At 37.3% G+C, this 16,914-nt stretch overlaps 1 protein-coding gene across 3 annotated transcripts in view; it reads right to left on the bottom strand.

Moving 5' to 3' along the window:
* ADAM29 (ADAM metallopeptidase domain 29) overlaps positions 1-16,914 on the bottom strand; it is a 157,692-nt gene that overhangs the window by 117,631 nt on the left and 23,147 nt on the right. The window contains exons 4-7 of one of the 3 annotated variants that reach the window (XR_008502153.2): positions 9,536-9,601; positions 9,141-9,273; positions 7,017-7,093; positions 1,805-1,853 (exon numbers count right to left, since the gene is read on the bottom strand). The gene's annotated coding sequence lies outside the window, so the exon portion shown is untranslated. The remainder of the gene's footprint in view (positions 1-1,804; positions 1,854-7,016; positions 7,094-9,140; positions 9,274-9,535; positions 9,602-16,914) is intronic. The other 2 variants (XR_010126174.1, XM_054485494.1) reach the window with 2 other exon arrangements.

The following is a 16,914-nucleotide window of genomic DNA, read 5'->3' as shown; positions in this document are numbered from 1 at the left end:
TTTTAGGTCATTCTCACACTGTTAGTCATTGAGTCCGAGTTGAACTACCCTAAAATGGAAATATCAGGTTGTAGTCACAATGACTCCATAAATGAGATGTCTAGTTTCGACAAGAGCCCAGTTGCAAGCTAATAGCTGCTTTTCCTGAGAGTCATGTCGGAGAAGTCATGAATACAAAACTCCAAGTGGCAACTCTATGTGAAAATCAGAGGCTCTGTCCCAATTTCATAGCCAAAACCACCAAGAATTCTGTATTAGTTCTCTAGGATTTCCATAACAAAGTACCAGAAACTGAGAGGCTTGCAACAACAGCAATTTGTGTCCTCACAGCTCTGGATGGTCAAAGTCTGAAATCAAAGTGTTATCAGGGCCATGTTCCCTCTGAAGACTTAGGGAGGGATTCTTCCTTGCCTCTTCCTACCTTCTAGTAATTGCCAAAAAATACTTGGCTTTCCTTTGCTTGCAACTATATTACTCCAATCTCAGCCTCAATTATCACAAGTCCTTTCTCCCTGTGTGTCTCTGTGTCTTCACATGGGGATCTCTCTATGTGTGTCCAAATTTCTTTCTTCCTATGAGGACACCAGATATTGGATTAAGGTCCACTCTAATTCTATGATTTCATCTTAACTTGAACACACCTGCAAAGATCCTATTTCCAAATAATGTCACATTTAGAAGTGGGGTGGCAGTTAGGCTTCAACATACATTTTTTTGGGGGGAAACATTTCAACTCATGACAGGTCTCCAATCAGCAAAATTATCAGTCACTGAGATTTAACAATGCCATTAGGGTTTCAGTACCCCCAACGGTAGAAGGACTTCTCTACACCAACTCCTGAAAGCATGCACTCTGACATTATTGGGATGGGAATTGCAAGTATATAACACATTAATTTTTATGCTACATTTAATTGTAAAAGCAACCAAAAAAGTACATTGAGTTGGTCTAACAGGATCACATACAAGGTTACTTTAGCCTTGTTCTCCTACTGTGAACCTTATAAACCCTAGCCAAACTACATTAACTGTTTATAAGCATCTGCTCTCCTCGTAGGAGTGGGTACATTGGTGACTTGTGTGCCTGATCCAACAGTCAAAAAGTTAGAATACCTCTTTATTCCAAAGTTCAGTATGTATATGACCTTTGGTCCTCCTTGGAACTAAAGAAATCTGGGCTTTACTATTAATCTTGTTTATCCTTAAAGCATATCAAATTAGAATAGAGGATAAATAAGGGAACTGTAGGTAAAGAGGAAGAGAGTGGTTCCATGTTCATAAGCAAGGCACATTCAGTTTCAGTTGTCAGTCACTCATGGCACAACCAAATGAACTTCTAATGCTTTCAGCACCACCAAGCTTTATACTGATAGCAAGTATTCATTGCCAACACTGCTTCATCTTCAGAACTCTGACTCAGTAGCCACAACTACATGGCCTTTCAGATTGGACCTTAAAGTTTGCTGCCCCCTCTTTCTGATACTGCTGCTTCCTTTGCTTGCCCTAACAAGAGTGAGAATGACCAAGACACCATTTGTGTAGTTTATTTCAATCTTACTTCTCACCACTCACCCTCCAGACTTTCATTTACAGGCAGGATTGTGCTGTTCCTTACTTCCTCCTTGCTATCTAACACTTAGGTGACAGAATTCACCGTCAGATTCCAGGAAGTCTTCTCATATCACTGATCCAAGAACACTAGGCCTTTGTCTTTCTTTCCAAAATTTTGTGTCTCTTTCAGCATCCCAATTTCAGAGCCCAAACCACCAAGAATTCTGAAGGATTAAAGATTCATACCACTTACCAACTAACATACCAGAACCTCATGAGTGCTTGCAGAAGGCACCAGACTCCTAGGTCAAAGACAAAAAAATAATGAATTACTACAGCAATTCGAATAGCTGGAGTATCAGCTTTTTTGTTTGTGCCAGTTTTCCAAGTCACATTTCTTACAGTGCAATGTGAAGGAGGCCAGATGATACCTGAACACACAGTGAACTGCATTACATTAGAGGATCTTTAAGCTTACAGAACAAGAGTCTTTGGTATAAGGCAATAATCATCCATGCCTTCTGCTTCAGAGACAGCACTGGGAGTCAAGATCAAGAGGTTCAGGAAGGAAGTCTATTAAGTAGGAAAGGCACCTATTATGTAGTTTAGGTACAACAACTAAAGCCCATTGCTTACATGAAAATATTTTGGTACTAAATTTATCTCCAACACAGATCATAGCAGTGGTAGACTTTTATTACCAAGGGCTCATTAAAGGGAAGGAGACTCTGGTTGCCGCCATGCAGTGTTCTAATTGGTTTGAGGGTTTGGTATGTTAAAAACTCCACTTCATCTGGGTACTCTCAAGCAGACAGTACTCTTATTATGGAAATATAATCTGTCCAAACTTCTAACGCCAGGGGCAGGCAATACAGATCACGTTTGCCAGTTTGTTTCCTTTATCTGTTCAGACTCATCACTCAGTTAATTGAGGGGGAAACATATAGCAGTCTTTCAGTTTGTTAAAGAAGTAGCTGTTACTGTAGATGGCAATATATGGCAGTCCTCAAGCTAAAACAACCTATGACTTAAACAGCATATGATCATTTATTTATACTTCAATTGTGACTATGTGTATTATACTAAAAAAATTGCTATGCATATAAATACTAATTCACTTATTTCTGTGACTTTTATGTGATGTCCTCATATTGTAATATTATGCTACTATATTTGATCTAAAAGCTGAAAACATTTATATAGGAAAATTTTATACTAAATAGTATGAGAAAAAGTTAAAGCAACTTAAAGATCCCATAATATGAGTATAGCTGAAAGGAAAGATAATAAGTGCTTAAATATCTGCTATTTGTATAATCTATGAGATATTTTTGAATAAGAAATATCAGTTCATGTATCATTCTTTCTAAGTTTAAAAAAGTCATTCTTATTTCTTAGATATAGTAGAACCTATTCCTGTAGGCAGTTTTACAAGAATATAAAATATATCATAAATTGGAGAGAATCTAATAACAACTCAAATATGCTCACACACACATACACACACACACACACATGCCTAGAGCAACACCGAGGCAAAGAAAATGGCTAAAAAGTAAAGCAACATCTTTTTATTGACCTTCAAACTTGATATCTAATTTCAGAAATGCCCTTGAGCTATTTCTAAAGTGAATGTCCTCTTGAATAAATGTCAAGATTCAACAATGAATCTGATTTTTAATGTACATCTATAAACATAAATATAATTTTACTTGAAATTATTTCAAGGTTTTGTCAGTCTCTGAATGCTCTAAGGAAAAATCCCATTTTAATACAACTTAGGTACAAGTAAAAGACTTGGATGAAAAATTTATGCTCTGTGTCATGGGACCCTAAGCGTTAAAGGTAGTACATAAATTTCTAGTACTGTTGAAGTAATTATCTGTAGAAAAAAGTAGTAGAGCATACTACCATTGAAGTCATTGTGAGGTGGAATATCTTCTATAGGCTACAAGTTAGAGAAAGACATAGGAAAATTCCTCATATTATTAGTCACCTGATATGGTTTGGCTGTATCCCCACCCAAAATCTTGAATTGTAATACCCATAATTCCCTTAATCCCCACCTTTCAAAGGACACACCAGGTGGAGATAATTGAATCATGGGGATGGTTTCCGCTGTGCTATTCTTGTGATCATGAGTTCTCACGAGATCTGATGTTTTTGTAAGTGCCTGGCATTTCGTCTGCTGGCTCCATTCTCTTCTGCCACCCTGTGAAGAAGGTCCTTGCTTCCCCTTTGCCTTCTGCCATGATTGTAAGTTTCCTGAGGCCTCCCCAGTGATGCTGAACTGTGAGTCAATTAAACCTCTTTCCTTTATAAATTACCAAGTCTTGGACAGTTCTTTATAGCAGTGTGAAAATGGACTAATACATCACCACAGGGGTTTACAAAAGTATGGAACAGCAAACAGATCAATGGCCAAGACAGACATTCTCAGCATTTATTTTTGTAAGACTTTGACCAGGCTGGGACCTTTCTCTCACAAGTATGGGAAAGTGGTGTAGAGAACATAAGTGACCACCACCAGTCCTTTGTCTAAAAGAAGCAACTGCAAGGACACTACCAACATTCATTCAGCCAAGAGTGAGTCTGGATTGTCATAAATTTCCCTTTATTCAGCAAAAAATAATTAAAACACTCAAGTCAAGTGTGGTTTATATTGGTAAAAAACTCATATATCATAATTAAGATATGAGAATATATGGAAGTGTGTGGGAATAATAATTTTCACGATTTTTTCTACCTTAAAACCCAGAGAACTTTGCTTTGAACACAAGGAACTTGGGAAAAGAATTTAATTATCCTTAATGTCTATATTCTTCTTCTTAATTATACGGCTAGAAGAAAGAAACATTTACTTGTTTTAGATGTTTGTAACATTTTGGGTACAGAAAATGTTTGGATGTACTTGGGGGATTTTTGGCTTGTTTTTTTTTGTTTGTTTGTTTGTTTTGTCTTGTGACTTCTCTATCAAAGGGGCGAATAAAGAAGATAATTATTTTTAGAAGCAAACCTTTGCTTCTTAGTCCTCAGCAATCTGGCAATAAGAAAATATTAAAAACAAGTTCACAATGTAAAACTTCTCTGGCACTGCATGTTCCTATTAATTTTTCAACAAAGCCAACCTCCCTTCATCTCTTCCTAGATAATCTTGAGAGGTTCCTAGAAGTGTCATGCCCGGTGCTCCATGAAGCTGCTGGTCTCCATGGCTACTGCATTATGTTTTAGCACTTTCTCTTTCTTCTTTTTCTTAGTAAATATCCTTCCTCCAAATGTCAACCATGCTACTAACATTCACTAGAGACACAACTGCATCTGCAGCTGCCACAGATTCAAATGTCTGCCCCTGAGGCTGACCTTGGTGCTAAGTCTACACCAATTATTGTTGACTGTCAATGTTAAGGACCCCACAGACTAAGCCAGGAATGGTGCCAAATTTTCCAGCCTGACTCCATCAATCAGTGCAAATGTTCTTCCTGGTCTGTATTCTCAAATTTTCAATATTCCACATTGTATAAAAAACATGTTTTCTCTCTCTCCCACCACCTTGTATTTTTCACTCTCACATTTTTTCTTTTATCCTAAGATAAAAGAATGAAAGTGGGTAAGGGGAAGAGAAGACTGATCTCAATTATAAATGCCATTTTGCGTCCTGAAAATTCTCCTCTCTGAAGCTCATTTGTAGTCCTTTCATTATTTGAATTCAAATATTATTTAAGGATCTATCCTGTGCCAGTGATCATTCTAAGTAATGAAAATATAAAGAAAAAAAGGCAAAGGGGGTACTTACCTCATGAAGCATACCTTACAAGACAAGAGTCAAAATAAATAAGTAAATCCATAAAATAGATTATCATGACCTGGTAATTAAACAAAGTAGATGATGTGACAGAGTAACAGGTATGGTGCTGCTTTACACAAGATGGGAGAAGCTTTCTCTGGGAAGTATTCAAGCTGAGACATGGAGGACTAGAGAAGTTAACCATGCAGAGAGTTGAACATCCCAGTTAGAGGCAAGAGTAAATATAAATGCTTTAGAGAAGAGACAGGGAAGTATTTTGAGGAACTGAAATAAAGCTTATTTATCATTTAACCTGTGTGACTTGACTGTATTTTAGAATAAGATTTTTTCCCTAGTATTCATTTGTACATCATCTACATCTACCACATTGTCTTCTAGGAATGCTTTAAACATGCCTAATTTTTAAAATGAATGTGCTTCACGCTCTAGCAAAGTTCCCTTTACAAGACAAAATATGCAGAAGTTTAAAAGGCCAAATATTCACCAAAGCTACAAAACGAACAAACAAACAATGACAAAAAAACCCCCCAAAATCTAATATCAGTTAAAGTTTTTAAAATAGTTTAAAAGAGAACCATAAGAAACTCCCAGTTTCTGGTCCAGCATGTAACAAGCTTGTAAATCATGACTTCAGCCTAACAATAAGAAAAATCCTGAACAAACTGAAAATTCTTCTTAGTACCATAACAGACAAACCAATGCCCCCCAAATTGGAGAGACAAACAGTTGAATACAGGCAGTCAGGGCATATTGGAACAGAGAGTTGTGAGTTTAAACCACCATTGGAACCAGTGCGAGGATAGGAAAACCAAAAGTGTAACCGTGAGTCAGTGGAAGCTCAGTGAGGACAATTCTTGAGAGTTAAAAACAGGGGAACCCAGTTATGGTGCAACCCCCACCCCCCTCAACACACTTGCATGCATGTTACCTCCTGGAGCTCTCCAGCCCCTCACAATAAGTAACAGGTCAAAAATCCCATCATGTTTTGTCAGGGTCAGAGGAAAATAACACATTTGAATGTGCCAGAGAGTTCATTTATTCTTAACAAGGTCTGCCCTCAGGGGAGATTATTTAATCAAAGCCTAACCTGTTGGTTTTATCAGAGCCTAACAGACCTGGGGGAAGTGAAATATCCAACCACAGCTGGCTCTAGCATCCCCTGTGGAGGAGAAGAAATACCCAATTTCAGATCCCTCTAGTCATCCTGTCACATCTAAGTGGAGAAAACTGAGAAGCACTTGAGAAGTTCACAGTCCAGAACACAAGCTCACTAAAAGACTGAGACCTAATCATAGGACTATAGAACATTTCCCCTCCCCCAACACTGTACCAGCTCATTACCAAAAGCCTATTTACATTAGTTCATTTTATCCAGTACATAACGTCCACCTGTCAAAAAGAAAATGACAAGACACACAAATAGGTAAAACACAGTGTGAAGAGACAGAAAATGCATTAAAATCAGACTCAGCGATGGCAGGGTGTTGGAAGTAACAGATGGGGAATTTAAAATAACTGATTAATATATTAAGGGCTCTAGTGGATAAAGTAGACAACATGTAAGAACAGGTTGTCAATGTGAACAAAGAGGTGGAAATTATAAGAAAGACTTCCCTCCAAATGCTAGAGATCAAAAAACTATAAAAAAAGTGAAGAGTACCTTTGATGGGCCTCTCGGTAGACTGGACACAGCTGAGAAAAGAATGTCTGAGATTGAGTCCATCTCAATAGAAATCACTGAAATTTAAAAGCAAAGAGAAAAGACAATGAAAACTAAAAAGTCAAAACACAATATTTAAGAACTGTGAGAAACTACAAAAGCTGTAATGTATGTGTAAGGGCACTATCAGAAGGAGAAGAGATAAAGGAACAGAAGAACATTTGAAATAATAATAACCAAGATTTTCCCCAAATCAAGTCAGACACAAAACCACATGATGATGGAGAAAAAAAACCGCCAAAATATATGAATAGATGTTAATCTGAGCTAATATGAGTAACGGCAGCCCAGGTTACACAATCTCAACAAGTCCTGAGAGAATGTGTACCCAAGGTGATCGGGTTACACATTGGTTTTATACATTTCAGGGAGACAGACATTGCAGGTAAAATCATAAATCAATATGCAGAAGGTATACATGGGTTTGTCCTGAAAATGTGGGACATCCCAAAATGAGGGCTTACAAGTCATAGGTGAGTTTTAGGGATTCTTTAGTTGACAATTGGTTGAGAGAATTAAGAAACTATCTAAAGACTTAAAGCCAGTACAAAAGAATAACTGAGTTAAGATTAATGGGATTGTGGAGACCAGGCTTCTTATTGTGTAGATAGACCCTCAAAGGTGGAAACTGTCAGAGGGAATAGATGGTAAATGTGTGTCTTCTCACTTTCAAAGGTGTCAGACTCTCAATTTCTCCTAGATCCAGGACAGGGATAGAAAAGGGAGATGTGGCTGCATTAATCTCCATTCTCTACAGATACAAATTTCTCCTACTTCAGTCTGCTGGCTTGTGACAGCCATTTCAAAATATGTCAAAGAAGCATATTTAGGGGTAAAATATTTTTATTTCCTTCAGTCTGCTATATGTCATGTGGTGCTATACCATAGTCAGGTTGGAAAGTAAGCAACTTATATAGGGTTAATAAAAACCCATCTAAAGAGATTTTATGGTGTATAAGGCATGACTTGCCAGGCCCCTTAGATAAGAATGTGGGCAGAAAGCGGGAAAAAGGTCAGAGTTTAGTTCTTACACAGTCCTTACACAGAGTTTAGTCCTTACACGTACAGAGACAGAGGGAGGGGGGCTCCAAAGGTGAAAGAGGAGACCCCACGTTTGGAGGATACCAGCCAGTTTTATGCTATGGCTGGAGGAGGCGGTGTTTGATTTGCACACGGCTCAGGGAATTGGTTTGACCAGGCATGTTATTCACTTAGCCAGTGAGAAAACTGGCCCTCCCATCCCAGCTCTTTAATACGCAAATGCAGGGTGCCATGATGTTCTACACACATGGGGACATATGGGGGTGGCCATGCTGTCAGGCACCTGTCGGGGCAAGGGCAAGAGGACAACAGTGGGAATTGCCATGTTGGGTGGAACTAGTTTCTAAAGGCTGGCACTTGCATATTAAAGGTTGCCAGCCCAGGTTTAAGAGCCGGGGCTTTCATGCTATACAAGAAACGTTTTTTTGGAGCTGCAAAAAACCTTCCAAGGACCTCTTTTCCTCCCTATCTGCCTAAAATAATTTCTTAATAACTCCTACCACACTTGTAGAGGAACAGAGATAAGAGTCACATCTGACTTCCCTTCAGAAACCATGCAAGCAAGAAGAGAGTGGAGTGAAATATTTAAAGTGTTGAGAGAGAAAAAAAACAAAAACAAAAAAACCTAGAGTTCTGTACCCTGAGAAATTACTCTTCAAATGTAAAGGAAAATATTTTTTTTTAGGTAAATAAAAATTTAATAAATTTGTTGCCAGTAGACCTGACTTGCAAGAAATTTTAAAAGAAGTTCTTTAAAGAAAAACAAAATGATATAGTGCAGAAACTCACATGTACATAAAGAAAGGAAAGCATTACTTAAGAAATAAGTGAAAGTAAAATAAAAACTTGTATTTTCCTTATTAATTGATCTGATAGATATTTGTTAACAATAGCAATAATATATTCAATTACGTATGCTTACATACATACATAGACTTATCTATGCTTATGCATGAATGAAATGAATGACAATAAGGATGGGAGAGACAAATATGAATTATTTTGTTATTATAAGATACTCACACATGAAGTGGCATAGTGTTATTTGAAAGTGGACTTGGATTCGTTGTAAATTTATATTGTAAACTCTGTGCAAACATTAAAAAGTCTCTAAGAGTGGAGAGCAAATGAAATTATATAAAATGCTCAATTAAAACTGCAAAAGACAGAAAAATAGTGTAAGACAAAAATAGGAATAAAGAACAAGGTGAACAAACAGAAACTAACAAATACGTTAGGTATTAACCCAACTATATCACTAATCACTTTGAATCAATGATTTAAATGCACCAATTAAGCAACAGATTTTTTAAAATACCCCATTATATGTTGTCTACAAAAATCCCAAGTTAAATATAAGGACACATATAGATTACAGGTAAATGGATGAGGAAAGATATACAGTCGGCCCCCCTTACCTTTGTTTTTGCTTTTGTTTTTGTTTTTAGTTCCTGTGGTTTTCATTAACAGCAGCCACAAACAGTCTGAAAATATTAAATAGAAAGTTCCAGAAGTAAACAATTCATAAATTTTAAATTGTGCATCATTCTTGGTAGCATGATAAACTCTCACACCATCAATCCTGCATTATCTTGTGTGGGATGTGAAATAATCCTTTTGTCCAGCATACCCACACTGTATATGCTATTTGCCCATTAGTTGCTTAGTAACCGTCTCAGTTATCAGATTGACTGTCATGATATCTCAGTGCTTGTGTTCAGGTTAATTTGTACTTTACATAATAGTGCTTCCAAAATGCAATAATAGTGATGCTGAAAATTCAAACATGCCAAAGAAAGGACATAAAGTGATTCTTTTAGGTGAAGAGGTAAAAGTCCTCAACTTAATAAAGAAGGGGAAAAAAAGCATATATTGATGTTGTTAAGATCTACAGTAAGAATGAATATTCTATCCATAAACTTATGAAGAAGCAAAATAAATTTATGGTAGTTTTCTGTCACACCTTAAACTGCAAAAGCTCTAGCCACATTGTATGATAAGTACTTAGTTAAGTAGAAAAAGCACATAATTCATGGATGGAAGACATGAACTGAAAACATGTTCAATTATAGCAATGTGTTGTGCCAAAAAGTGTTGAACCTATGCAAAGACTCTATCAAGAAATCTTCTGATATGAGTGACACCAAGTCATTAATGGAAAGTTAAAAGATGGTTACACAGATTTAAGAATACAGAAGGTCGTCATTAGCCTACTGCTACATCACAAGGCTTATGTGATTCATGTCACTTTGTCTTATCACGTAGGCATTGTATCATTTCACGTCATCACAAGAAGGGTGAATACTGTACAATAAAATATTTTTAGAGAGGCAGAGAAATCACATTCATATAACTTTTATTACAGTATATTGTCATAATTGTTATATTTTATTATTAGGTATTGTTGGTAATCTCTTACTGTGTCCAATTTATAAACTACACTTTATCATAGATATGTATGCATAGGAAGAAACATAACATATGTAAGGTTTGATGCTATCCACTGTTTCAGGTGTCCACTGGGAGTCTTGGAACATATCCCTTGTGGATAAGGGGGGATTACTGTACCATGTTAACACTAATCAAAAGAAAGTGGGAGTAGTGAGATTAATTTCAGACAGAGCAGATTTCAGAGCAAGGAAATTATCAACGATAACAAGGGGCACTGCACAATGATAATGAGGTCAATTCTCCAAGAAGACATAACAATCATTAATATATATGAGCCTAACAATAGGGCATGAAAATATATGAGGCTAAAACTGGTATAACTACAAGAAAAAATAGATGAATCCACTATTACAGTTAAAGACTTCAGCTCCCCTCTCTCACAAATGGAAAGTTCCAGCAGCTAGAATTCATTAAGGCATAACTGAACACACCTGTGGCATCATCAACTGGATATAATGAACATCTATAGACTAATTCTTTCAACAATAGCATTCTTCTCAAGATTGTATGGAAGCTTCACAAAGATAGATCACATTCTGAGCCATAAAACACACCTACCAAATTTAAAAGAATAGAAATTATACAGTGGCTGGTATTAGACCGGAATGGAGTTTAACTAGAAATCAATTTTAAAAAGGTAGTTTTAAAACCCCAAATTACTTGGAGATTAAAAAACACACTTGTAAATAACACATGGGCCAAAAAAGAAATCTTAGGAGAAATTTAAAAGTATTTCAAAGTAAATAAAAATGAAAAAACAACTTATCAAAATTCGTGGATGCAGAAAAAGCAGTTCTCAAAGGGAAATTTATGGCATTGAATGCTTATATTAGAACAGAAGGAACATCTAAAATCAACAATCTAAAATTTTACCTCCTGAAACTAGGAAAAGAAAAGCAAATAAATCCAAAGTAAGCAGGAGAAAAGAAATAAAAATTAGAGCAGAAATCAATGAAATTGAACATAGAAACTCTCTAAAGAAAATCAATGAAACCAAAGGCTGGTTCTTTAAAAAGATCAATAAAATCTATAATTTTCTAGATCAGCTAAGAAAAAAAGAGAGAGAACACAAAATATTAATATCAAAAATGAAAGAAGAGGTATTACTACAGATCCATAGTCACTAAAAGGATAAAATAAAATATTATAAACAACTCTATGCACACATATTTGATGACCTAGATGAGATATATCAATTATTTAAAGACACATCTTCCAAAACTCATACAAGAAGAAATAGACAATCTGAATAGGCCCATAACTATTAAAAACTGAATCAATATTGATAACTGGATAACTGAAAGTATCAGGCCCAGATGGGTTCACTGGTATATTCTACCAAACATTTAAGGAAGAAATAATATCAATTATCTAGAAACTCTGTCAGAAGATATAATCAAATAGAATACTTCCTCACTCATAAGAGGCCAGCATTATACTGATATCAAGCCACAGGCATTATAAGAAAAGAAAACTACTGACCAATATCACTCATGAACATAGATTATAAAATCTTTAAAAATATTAGCAAATCAAATCAAACAATGTATAAAAGAATTGTATACCATGACCCAAATGGATTCATCCCAGTTATGTAAGGGTGGTTCAACATTTAAAAATCAATTAATATAAATCCTTCACGTCAACAGACTAAAAAAGAAATTTTCCAAGATCATATTAATCATTGCAGAAAGAGCATTTGACAAAATCTAATCCCCACTTATCATACAAACTGTCAGTAAACTAGAACTAGAGGAAAACTTCCTCAACTTAATAAGGAATATCTATAAATAGCCTACAGCTAACATGATACTCAACAATGGGAAACTTTAAGCTTTCCCATTAAAACACAAGTCAAAGATGTTCTCTTAACCCCTGTTTTTCAACCTCATACTGGATGTCATAGCTAATTGAATAAGACAGAAAAAGGAAATAATAGGTATATAGATTAGGAAGATAAAAAATAAAAAAACTATCTTTGTTTGTAGATGACATGATTGTCCATGTAGAAAATCCAAAATAATCAATGAAAAAGGTCCTGGAGCTAGTAGGGTTATAGCAAGATTGTAGTATGCAAGGTTGATATACAAAAATTCATCACTTTCCTATGTACCAATAATGAACAATTGGAGTTTGAAATTAAAAACACAATACAATTTATATTAGCGTCACCCAAAAATGAAATACTTAAGTAGAAATCTAATAATACTTATATAAGATTTATATGAAGAAAATCACAAAATGCTGATGAAAGAAATTAAAGAACTAAATAAATAGAGAGATATTCCATGTTCATGAATAGGAAGTTCAATATTGTCAAGATGTCAGCTGTATAGATTCAACATAATCTCAATGAAAATCCCAGTAAGTTATTTTGTGTATATTGATAAAATGATTCTAAAGTTTATATGTAGTATCAAAAGACCCAGAATAGCCAATACAATACTGAAGAAATAAAAGTAAAATGTCTAATACTACCCAAATTCAAAACTACCATAAAACTACAGTAATCAAGAGAGAGCTATTAAAAAAACAGATAAATAGATCAATGGAACAGCATTCAGAGCCCACAACCCACAAATATGGTAAACTTATGACAATGGAGCAAAAGCAATAAAAATGTAGAAAATACAGTCCTATCAACAAATGTTGCTGGAACAACTGGATATCCATATACAAAAAAAAATGTTGAAACTAGACACAGACCTTACATCCTTCACAAAAGTTGACTCAAAATAAATCATAGACCTAAATGTAAAATATAAAACTATAAAATTCCTACAGGATAGCCTAGAAGAAAATATAAATGATCTCAGGTTTGGTGGTAACTTTTTAGTTACAACACCAAAGGAACAATATATGAAAGAAAGAATTAATAAGCTGGACTTTATTAAAACCTTTAGAAGCCTGCTATGCAAAAGACATTGTAAAGAGAATAAAAAGACAAGCCAGAAACTGGGAGAAATTGTTTGCAAAACACCTATCTGATAAAGTACTGGTATCCAAAATATACAAAGAACTCTTAAAACTCAACAGTAAGAAAACAATTTAATTTTAAAATGAGCCAAAGGTCTTCATGGACACCTCACCAAAGATATACAGATAGCAAGTGAACATATGAAAAGATGCTCCACATCACATGTCTTAAGGGAAATGGGAATTAAAATGACAATGGGGTAACACTACACACCCATGAGAAAAGCCAAAATCCAGAACACTGACAACACCAAAGTTGGGAGGATGTAGAGCAACAGAAACTCTCATTCATTGCTGGTGGGAATGTGAAATGGGGAAGACACTTTAGAAGGCAGTTTCTTTAAAAACGAAATATATTCTTACCATATGATTTAGCAACCATGCTCATTCATATTTACTTAAAGGAAAATGTATGTCCACAAAATGACCTACACAAATACATTTATGGAAGCATTATTCATAATTTCCAATATTTAGAAATAAGATTTGCAAAAGTAGGCAAATGGATAGAGTGTGCTCTACGCAGAACACTAGAACATTGCTCAGCACTAATAAGAAATGAACTATGAGCCTGAGTAATCCCTGAGGAGTAGTAGAATAGGAGATGGAACACTGAGAAGTTATTTCCTTGAGGATAGATTTCCACGATGGAAAGGAAATGAGAGGTTCTAAGAGGTGGGCTAGTGGCTTGTACTATAGCATAGCCTGCCTTTGCTGGTGTGTGGCGATTAGGCCTGGTGTAACTGCCATCAATAAACCAAGCGGGACTTTTGTAGCGGGGAGGAGCCAAGATGGCCGAATAGGAACAGCTCCAGTCTACAGATCCCAGCGTGAGTGACGCAGAAGACGGGTGATTTCTGCATTTCCATCTGAGGTACCGTGTTCATCTCACTAGGGAGTGCCAGACAGTGGGCGCAGGTCAGTGAGTGAGTGCACCGTGCGCCAGCCGAAGCAGGGGCGAGGCATTGCCTCACTCCGGAAGCACAAGGGGTCAGGGAGTTCCCTTTCCAGGGGTGACAGACGGCACCTGGAAAATCGGGCCACTCCCACCCGAATAATGTGCTTTTCCGACGGGCTTAGGAAACGGTGCCCCAGGAGAGTATAGCCCGCACCTGGCTCAGAGGGTCCTACGCCCACGGAGTCTCGCTGATTGCTAGCACAGCAGTCTGAGATCAAACAGCAAGTTGGCAGCGAGGCTGGGGGAGGGGCGCCCGCCATTGCCCAGGCTCGCTTAGGTAAACAAAGCAGCCTGGAAGCTTGAACTGGGTGGAGCCCACCACAGCTCAAGGAGGCCTGCCTGCCTCTGTAGGCTCCACCTCTGGGGGCAGGGCACAGACAAACAAAAAGACAGCAGTAACCTCTGCAGACTTAAATGTCCCTGTCTGACAGCTTTGAGGAGAGCAGTGGTTCTCCCAGCACGCAGCTGGCGATCTGAGAACGGGCAGACTGCCTCCTCAAGTGGGTCCCTGACCCTTGACCCCCGAGCAGCCTAACTGGGAGGCACCACCCAGCAGGGGCAGACTGACACCTCACACGGCCGGCCAGGTACTCCAACAGACCTGCAGCTGAGGGTCCTGTCTGTTAGACGGAAAACTAACAGAAAGGACATCCACACCGAAAACCCATCTGTACATCACCGTCATCAAAGACCAAAAGTAGATAAAACCACAAAGATGGGGAAAAAACAGAGCAGAAAAACTGGAAACTCTAAAAAGCGAGTACCTCTCCTCCTCCAAAGGAACGCAGTTCCTCACCAGCAACGGAACAAAGCTGGACGGAGAATGACTTTGGCGAGCTGAGAGAAGAAGGCTTCAGGTGATCAAATTACTCCAAGCTACGGGAGGATATTCAAACCAAAGGCAAAGAAGTTGAAAACTTTGAAAAAAATTTAGAAGAATGTATAACTAGAATAACCAATACAGAGAAGTGCTTAAAGGAGCTGATGGAGCTGAAAACCAAGGCTCGAGAACTACGTGAAGAATGCAGAAGCCTCAGGAGCCGATGCGATCAAATGGAAGAAAGGGTGTCAGCCCTGGAAGATGAAATGAATGAAGTGAAGCGAGAAGGGAAGTTTAGAGAAAAAAGAATAAAAAGAAATGAGCAAAGCCTCCAAGAAATGTGGGACTATGTGAAAAGACCAAATCTACGTCTGATTGGTGTACCTGAAAGTGACGGGGAGAATGGAAACAAGTTGGAAAATACTCTGCAGGATATTATCCAGGAGAACTTCCCCAATCTAGCAAGGCAGGCCAACATTCAGATTCAGGAAATGCAGAGAACGCCAGAAAGATACTCCTTGAGAACAGCAACTCCAAGACACATAATTGTCAGATTCACCAAAGTTGAAATGAAGGAAAAAATGTTAAGGGCAGCCAGAGAGAAAGGTCGGGTTACCATCAAAGGGAAGCCCATCAGACTAACAGCGGATCTCTCGGCAGAAACCCTACAAGCCAGAAGAGAGTGGGGGCCAATATTCAACATTCTTAAAGAAAAGAATTTTCAACCCAGAAATTCATATCCAGCCAAACTAAGCTTCATAAGTGAAGGAGAAATAAAATACTTTACAGACAAGCAAATGCTGAGAGATTTTGTCACCACCAGGCCTGCCCTAAAAGAGCTCCTGAAGGAAGCGCTAAACATGGAAAGGCACAACCGGTACCAGCCACTGCAAAATCATACCAAAATGTAAAGACCATTGAGACTAGGAAGAGACTGCATCAACTAACGAGCAAAATAACCAGCTAACATCATAATGACAGGATCAAATTCACACATAACAATATTAACTTTAAATGTAAATGGACTAAATGCTCCAATTAAAAGACACAGACTGGCAAATTGGATAAAGACTCAAGACTCATCAGTGTGCTGTATTCAGGAAACCCATCTCACGTGCAGAGACACACATAGGCTCAAAATAAAAGGATGGAGGAAGATCTACCAAGCAAATGGAAAACAAAAAAAGGCAGGGGTTGCAATCCTAGTCTCTGATAAAACAGACTTTAAACCAACAAAGATCAAAAGAGACAAAGAAGGCCATTACATAATGGTAAAGGGATTAATTCAACAAGAAGAGCTAACTATCCTAAATATATATGCACCCAATACAGGAGCACCCAGATTCATAAAGCAAGTCCTGAGTGACCTACAAAGAGACTTAGACTCCCACACATTAATAATGGGAGACTTTAACACCCCACTGTCAACATTAGACAGATCAATGAGACAGAAAGTCAACAAGGATACCCAGGAATTGAACTCAGCTCTGCACCAAGTGGACCTAATAGACATCTACAGAACTCTCCACCCCAAATCAACAGAATATACATTTTTTTCAGCACCACACCACACCTATTCCAAAATTGACCAC

The sequence above is a fragment of the Pongo pygmaeus genome, chromosome 3, assembly GCF_028885625.2.
Source record: "Pongo pygmaeus isolate AG05252 chromosome 3, NHGRI_mPonPyg2-v2.0_pri, whole genome shotgun sequence".
In the NCBI taxonomy this organism is placed as follows: Eukaryota; Metazoa; Chordata; class Mammalia; order Primates; family Hominidae; genus Pongo; species Pongo pygmaeus.
The sequence above is the reverse complement of the archived record's forward strand: the minus strand, read 5'-3'. Positions and strand labels throughout refer to the sequence as shown.